At 34.1% G+C, this 8249-nt stretch overlaps 2 long non-coding RNA genes across 2 annotated transcripts; both read right to left on the bottom strand.

Moving 5' to 3' along the window:
* Positions 1-1097: 1097 nt before the first annotated feature.
* Positions 1098-2675, bottom strand: LOC132117802 (uncharacterized). Its single transcript, XR_009425847.1, has 4 exons — positions 2558-2675; positions 2310-2373; positions 2118-2215; positions 1098-1200 (listed from the first exon to the last, which is right to left on the bottom strand). It is a non-coding gene; the product is annotated as an uncharacterized LOC132117802 (long non-coding RNA).
* Positions 2676-4512: 1837 nt separating this feature from the next.
* Positions 4513-5490, bottom strand: LOC132117801 (uncharacterized). The gene is made up of 3 exons (XR_009425846.1): positions 5330-5490; positions 4839-4916; positions 4513-4721 (listed from the first exon to the last, which is right to left on the bottom strand). It is a non-coding gene; the product is annotated as an uncharacterized LOC132117801 (long non-coding RNA).
* Between the last annotated feature and the right edge of the window lie 2759 nt (positions 5491-8249).

The raw sequence follows: 8249 nt of genomic DNA, 5'->3' as shown, positions 1-8249 counted from the left end.
GCACGTCTGCTCATGTTCACTCACTTGTTCTCGTCGATAAGAATCCGCAAAACATCTGGATTGGTCAGAGCAACATCAGAGTCGATACTGAAGAAATAATCGCAGGAGACGTCCTTCTTACACGCCTCCCTGAAACACAAACACACAGTCAAGGGAATCATGGGAAAGATGGTCCGATAAATCTCGCCCCTGGGAACAGCGAGCGATGACACGTCCAGAACCGCTCCATGTGCTGCTCGTGATACACAACCTGCACACAGTTAGTGTGTGTGTGGACATGTGACTTGTGTGTTTCACCAGCACATGTATGTACCTCAGTTAGCATGAAACGTACACACATCACATATGAAGGGCCATATGAGGGTGTGTGTGTTTGCTTGAGATCAACCGATAATCGGTTTTACCGATATTTATGCCGATATTTAAGCTTTTTCCAACAATTGGATATTGGTTTAGTAATATTGGGTCCACCGATAAATTATATAAAAACATGCAATGTTTTAACTGTTGTAATATGAAATTTAATGTTTTAATATTTTAAGAAAAGAATACTATCTTTCTAACATAATTTTTTTTTTTAAGATATTTTTAAATTGTAGATGAAAGAGAAATCAAGGATCAAAAGTGTTAAAAATATAACGGTTTGTTCAGTTCAGTGATGATGTTATCACTGTCAAAAACAAAAGGAAAACACTAAAATAAACAAATATCGGTTTTGAATATCAGTACATAAACATGCAAATTATCCGTATTGATATCGCTTATTTAAAAAAATCATTATTGGTTGAGCTCTGGTGTGAAATTACATCATGTATGAAAATAAAATTTTATAATTTAATGTATTCATTTAAAATTTATGTAGTTGTTGTTGTGTACATACGTTGTTGTGTATGAAGAGTCATATGCATGTGTGTGGGTAGTTCAAAGTTACGAGTCTTTCCAGAAATTCTTCCAGAAACGGCGTTGGCTGCTCAATAAACACAGTGACATGCACCAGCGACATCTCCTCCTACACACACACACACACACACATACAGTCTCATCCTCCTAAAGCACACAGCACAGGCTTGTCAGATTGTGTTCATGTCGACCACTCACAGATAGACTGCTCAGGTCCAGAAAATCATCGTCACAGATCCCACATCCGTGTTCGTATGTCCACGCGGCCGGCACATAGTTACCCAGATAATTCAGCAGGAGCTATGCACACACACACACACACACACACACACACACAAAACAAATAGTCCATATGTTACCAGTGATCCAACGCTTTCAAACAGGTTTCCTGAACAATGGTCAGATAAACAGTTAGTCCTGCTCCAAATTCAAGTTGATTTACTCATAACATTGTGATGTCTTTGCCAATTAAACTAAGATATTTTCACATCTAAACTATCAATAATTGTGCTAAAATCTATGTTTGGAAAATTTAAATATTTATATATATGACAAATAAAAAGTGCGATAAAATTGTGTAAACATTTTACATTTTTTTAATTAACTCACTCTTGATATTTTTTTCAATTAATTTTTTATATACGTACTTATTAAATATTTAACATTTTAATTTGTAAATATATTGGTATCCTATTGCATTTATAAATAATTATATTTAATTTTTTTTTATTAAATACACTTAAAAAAATGAAATATCATGCAGATTCAACACCACAGATTCTTACGTCTCTCTCCGTATAATTTTAATGAATAATATTTAAATATAACAATATGGTGATGACTGTTTAAGAAACATTTCTGATTATTATCAATGTTGGAAAAAATTGTGCTGCACAATATTTTTGTGAAAATTGTGATAGATTTTATTTTTCAGGATTCACTGATGAACAGAAAGTTCTAACTATAATATTAAATAAAAATCATTTGTATTATTATAAATGTCTTTACTGTCACTTTTGATTAAATTAAAGCATCACTGCTGAATAAATGTAATAATTTCTTTAAATTTTTAATTAACTTTTTTTATTTTTTATTAATCTTTTCATTGGTGTACATGCATATCATAGTGTGATTAGCAGTAAAGCAAATGTCTGTAGGTTACATGTGGACAAAGATGTAACAGAGATATTCCTGTGCAAAAAGAATGTTGTGTTTACTTTAGTCGGGCCGTTGCCATGGATAACGACCGGAAATGTATCATAGGCCACTTTCCGAGCTCTGACTCTGGATTTCTCAAACTTCAGGACCACTTCCTCTGGAATAACACACATCCATCAGACAAAAATCACACTAAACAGGCCAAACTACAGCAGGACTTCAGCGAACCTCACAGAAATGTGCATGTGTACCTACGGCTCCATTCAGATTCTGAAAAATGTGGGATTTGTGGTCCAGTGTGATGTTGAACTTCCTCTGGAAAAGAGAAACCGTATTCAGCCTTACGAGAAACTGCTTCTTAATTGATAAGAAAGTTCTTAAGATAAATCCTAAGATGTTCATATATTACATCTTTATTTCAGTTAACAAAAATGTTTGTCGTTCCATAATGTCACAGTAAAGATGATCTCTGTTAATAACTGTACAAACACACACACACCCTCTGCTCTTTATCCAGGTAGATGTGTGTGTAGAACAGCTGGTCGTCATCATCGTCTTTGTGTTTCCACTGCTTCACTATGGCATGAATCTCAGGAGCGTAGCCGATAAAACCTACACACACACACACACACACACACACCTCCAGAGTCTATCAGAGTAAAGATCACAGAAACACTGAATAGAAAGTTTAATTTGTGCCAACAACAGTTGACTGCTTTGTACTAAACATTAGTCCATGTCTACAGTTAAGAGAAATTATTCATGTATTAATGCTGTCTTCAGCCTCTTTACCAACATCGTTTAAAACCAACACAAAATAATGAAGTTTCTCTTCAGAAAAAAACATGATTAATGCATCAGCATCCGTTTTTATTCAGTGAAGAAAACATTGTTACTTCAAACCCTAAATTTGCAAAGTTTTGCTTTATTATCTAAACCTATTCGTTTTTTCTTTTTGATCGCAAACTTAACCGATTTCCTTTTTTCTAATAAAAATCATAAAGTACAGCTCCGCTTGTTTATTTGTTATTTAAAGGATTACAGATATTAGATTTATACCGTTTGATAAAGCGTTATTTTAGTATTATTGCTACATAATTTTTATTGAATATACTATTATTTTTTGCTAATATTTTGAATAAAACTTTATTTTTTATATCTTCTGTTTTCATTTCAATTTAAGTTAAAGTTTTTAGAGTTAATTGTTTATTTTAGTATTTAAACTAATCAAAAATAAGAAATGGTGCCATAGAATATAGTTTAAATAAAATACGTTTAAAATAATTTATTTAGTTGAATGTTATGCAATCCAGTTCTATTTCACTTTTAGGTTTTATTTAATTTAGTTTCAGTTAACAATATTAACTACCTACCTGTGTGCAAATTTAGATGTTTACTGCTTAGATGCATCATCTGTATAACACATTTTTGAAAACATTGACAGTCTTTTGTAAATGACAGAACAAGAAAACACACATCGCATACTAATTTATCTTAATGGTTACACTCACTAGGGTAAATAAAGAATCTATTGTTACAGAGCAAATAATAAGAGAGAATAAAGATAAATAAATCCAAGAAAGTAGGATATTTATAATGGTTTGATATCTATAGTAAAGGGATGATGATATATTTGAACCCTTCTGTTGTGTTGGGGATTCAATGTTACTGACACTCATTGATTAAACTGCTTGAAATACCAGTTAAACTATTTATTTCTACTTGAAATTTGGTGGATGTTATTCATTTATGGTCATGAATGTGCATGCAAAGTTTCACTATATAGATGTGTTCTCGAAAGGCTGTGCACATATTGTTAAAACTTATGTTGGGGCAAATAGACCCACGTGCATATTTTCAAACTGCTCGAAATACTAGTTAAACTTATTATTTCCTTTTGAAATTTTGGTGGATGTTTTTCATTAGCATTATGAAAACACATGCTAAGTTTCGACACATACACTTGTTTTGAAAAGCCTGAACAGAAATTGGAAGGACTTCTGGGTTGGGGTCAAACTGACCCCCGTTAGTTTCCAATGCAATTTGCCAAAACTCAACCCTTGAAAAACATAAAAAAAATAAAAATAAAAAAAAAACACAGATCTTTAGTGTTTTTTATAGCCTATATTTTGGGCAAATTAAATCAAAACCAACGTGGGCCAATCTGACCACAAAGCAGAATCTGAACTCAGTGTTTCAACTCAACAGGAGGCTTTAATCCAATAATGATTGGAAAAGGGAATTAATACTTATTTTACATAAAGGTGCCCAGAGAAGGCCTGACAATACATTTTTTATATTTTTATATTGAGATGATTGTTTGATTTTGGAACTGACACAAGGGGTTAATCAGTTAACCTGGCAGGATTCACTCAATGCGAAGCATCTCAAAATGGCCAAACAATGGAAATACTAAACTCAAAGGAAACAGCACTAAAGACAAATACTCACAAGTTGTGGAACCCGAAGAAATGGGAACATGTCCATGACCTCTCATGTTGATTTTGTCATTAAATCAACTCTTTTAAAAAGAGCGCATCTCATTGGATTTTTGATATGTTGGTGTAGTCAGGTTGTCTTTTACATAGTTCAGCATTTATCACAGTAATGTGCTCCTGAAAACTTAATTGATCTTCTCCAATATTTTCCAGGTTTAATATAATCTGAAAAAAGTAGTAAATAACAAAATTCCTGTTGTATATCTACAATCTCTTAGCATTACTGGTCAATAACCAAGCAATTTTAACACATTTTAGTGAAGAAGGATAAAACAGACAAACCTCCTGGGACTGGGTGGAAACCGGATTATCAGTTCACAGGAGTACTGGAAAGTTTGCAGTCTTGCATCTTTTTGTTTGCTGAAATGAGCAAAAGACAGTTCATATAAGGAAAAATATTTAGAAGTGACATAGCACAAATAACTGAAAATCAATTATCAGTAGAATTAAAGCATTCATTCACCCCCCCTCCCCCCAAATAATTCTGTCACCATTTACTTGTTTACCTTTGTTGTTCCAAACCCACAAGACTTTTATTCATGGATATCAAGAATAATAAAAAACTTGATGTGGCCGTATGTCTCATACTAAAGATTGTATGGCTGTTCTGTTCTGTTCTGTTCTGTTCTAGAGCTGTTCTGTAGGGCTGTTCTTCATTACCATTTAAGTGTGCTGTCAAAAACTAGCTTAGAGCACTATCTGCAATTAAAAACTAAGCTTAGGATCAGAAAACACAAAATGTAACAGTTTGCAACAAGCACAACAACACTTACTGATGTAAGGCAACTTGTGACACAATCGTGGTTCAGGCTCTTTCGTGTTTTAGTGTAAATCCGCTGTAGAAACATTGACAACTTAATTACTAATGGGTTTAAAGCTTATAAAAAGTAAATTACTTTTAAAAAATGCATTTCTCTGACTTACCACAACAATATTTCCGTCAGAACATTAATTTAAATCAGCAGACGGGGATCAGTCTCTTCTCGACCGTTGGAATTCAGAAACGTGCACTGCACTCGCGAGACAGCGCTAACCAGAGGTGGGTAGTAACGAGTTACATTTACTTCGTTACATTTACTTGAGTAATTTTTTGGGGTAACTAATACTTTTCGGAGTATATTTAAAGATGGGTACATTATACTCTTACTTGAGTAAATGTTTGGGAAAAAAATCTGTACTTTTACTTCGTTACTGTGGGCGACGCTCCTCTCTTTACTTTATCTTAATGCAATAAATGTTATAATGCTTCAGTTTATTCCAAACGCGCCGTCTACTTTTCTCTGGACAATGAGCGATGCCCATTCGCAAATGATTCATTCTTTTGAGTCAATTCTGTTCAAAGGCTTGATCAAACCAATTGGCAAACGAGTGAATTGGTTCATGAATCAGTTTGAATGAGTCGTTCAGTTCCCTGCCGCACGCGCGGAGCGTCTGAAGTGGTTCACTCGGAGTTGTAACGTTTAAGAACAGCAGCGTTGAAAACGTGGCTGGAACTGCACTGAATTGAAATCTGCAAAGGTTATTATTTGCTAGCGATGGAGATCCTTATTAGATGAACACCGCGTGTGCTGTCTACTGTTTAACAGGTAATAACTTGGGCTACATTCGATTACAGTACACGATACCACTGTGACATTAGTTTGTTGTACGTGTGTGGCTTATAACAGAGGGGAGTCAAGTTGAATGCAGCTTCCAAAAGACAAAAAATAGCCGATTAAGATTTTATTAATTTTAATACAATCACATGCATTATAACCAATCACACATGATTCTGTTGAGCTTATTAAAGCATTGGCCAATCAGAGGCGTTCAGATGAGTCATCGCTGAAATGCCGGTGCTTCCTTCACTCGCTCGCTGACTGAATACCTCTTTCTGGCGAATTCTCTCGTCAGAAACAACAAAGTGCAGATGTGTGTACGAATCTTTAATTAAGATATTGATTTCACAGTGTTAACAGTTTCAGTGATTTTAATGGGAGTTTCTGAAAGTGATTGAAATCTAGACTGTCATTGTAAATGATCTTTAATAATGTAAATGTTATTTGCTCTCTTTCTGAACAATGAAAGATTAGTAGCAATATTTATATCACATTAACTTTCAATGTTAAATTCACATTTAATATAAAGTCAGTCGTATTAAAAATATGTTATGGCATGACACCTATATCTGTTACTTAAGTAAACAGACAGGGTTTTATAATAAATTACATAAATTGGAGTAAAGGCTGATGAAATATATAGATTTATACACGCACACATATATTACATACATTTTATCTATATATCTAAATAAAAATAGGCTCAGTATATATGACCCAAAGTAACTAGTAACTAACTACTTGAGTAGTTTTTTTATCTGATACTCTTTTACTCTTACTCAAGTAACTATTCAAGACTAGAACTTTTACTTTTACTTGAGTACAGTTTTTGGGTACTCTACCCACCTCTGGCTCTAACATGCTCGCGCAAATGCAAACAAATAGTTTACTTTGTAAAATTAATGAAAATAATGAGTTTATTGCATCTTTTTGTTTATGTTTGGTGTTCAACAGATAAAAATTTTAATCCATAAAGCAAAACTGTTAAGTTGTGGTACATAATTTCACATAAATGACAAAGAATGAAATTATAAAGAGCAGCAAACAATGCTATAAGTAAGGGGCCATTCACATATCGCGTCTTTTGCACGCTCAAGTTCGTTATTTCAAATGTAGGCGCACGGTATGCGCGCTTATAATGGAAGTGACGCGCGCTCGTTAATCCAGGTGCGTCCTCACCGCATCGAGCTAAAAACATCCAGGGTTGCCAGGTCCCAGAAATATTTCCAGCCCAATGACAACTCAAAACCCGCCCAAATGGAATGAAAACTAGCCCAATTTATCAGTGTCCAATCAGATTAGACAATGGCTGGATTCCCACAAAGGGCCTTAAAATAAATTTATATAAGTTTAAGTTTAAAGTATTCGCCTTTTGTCTGACCCAAATTCTTAATATCACACACTGTGTTTTTTTTAATACACAATCTCATACAATGAAGGTCAAATAAGAACATATCCTCTCTGATATTTTCTGACCCTAGTCAGAAGTACTAACTTGTACTTACTTTTTCTCTTCTCAGCACTTCTCTCTGATGCTTTTCTCTCCAGATCTGCGGCTGTTCTGTTTACACACAAGCATCAATATTAAAATTAACACACTGTTAAACTAAATTAACATACACTGGCTTTTATCAATATTATTACAAATATGCTTACTGGGTGAACTTGAACACTTGTCCCTTTGTTTTTGTTTTTGTTTGTCTTCTCTTTTTTCAGAACTTTTCACAACATTTTCTTCTTAGATGGTCTAACTGCGCAGCCTCCTTTTGATTACAGATTTGAACAGAACTATATACAATCTCAGGGCTGTTTTATTTTAGACATTGGTGCTCTCTTCCCCACCCTTCTCAGGTGGTGCTGAATAGATTTCAGCAGTAAAGAGAGAATGCATCCGTGGTGATGGTTTAAATTCATGGCAGCATATGTTTCTTCTTTGCATGTAAGCTCAAATCCTCATTATATTTAGCAAAGAATTCTGCTCTAGCCTGTTTCGTAGCTTGTTCTTTATCAGTGACATTTGGGAAAATGAACGCTCAACTGCTGCATTGCTGAATGGTAGAGCAAGAAGACTCGATGCAAAATTCCCAAGATCTTC

Source organism: Carassius carassius, chromosome 37, assembly GCF_963082965.1.
Source record: "Carassius carassius chromosome 37, fCarCar2.1, whole genome shotgun sequence".
Taxonomy (NCBI): Eukaryota; Metazoa; Chordata; class Actinopteri; order Cypriniformes; family Cyprinidae; genus Carassius; species Carassius carassius.
This window is presented reverse-complemented; position numbering and strand designations above follow the sequence as displayed.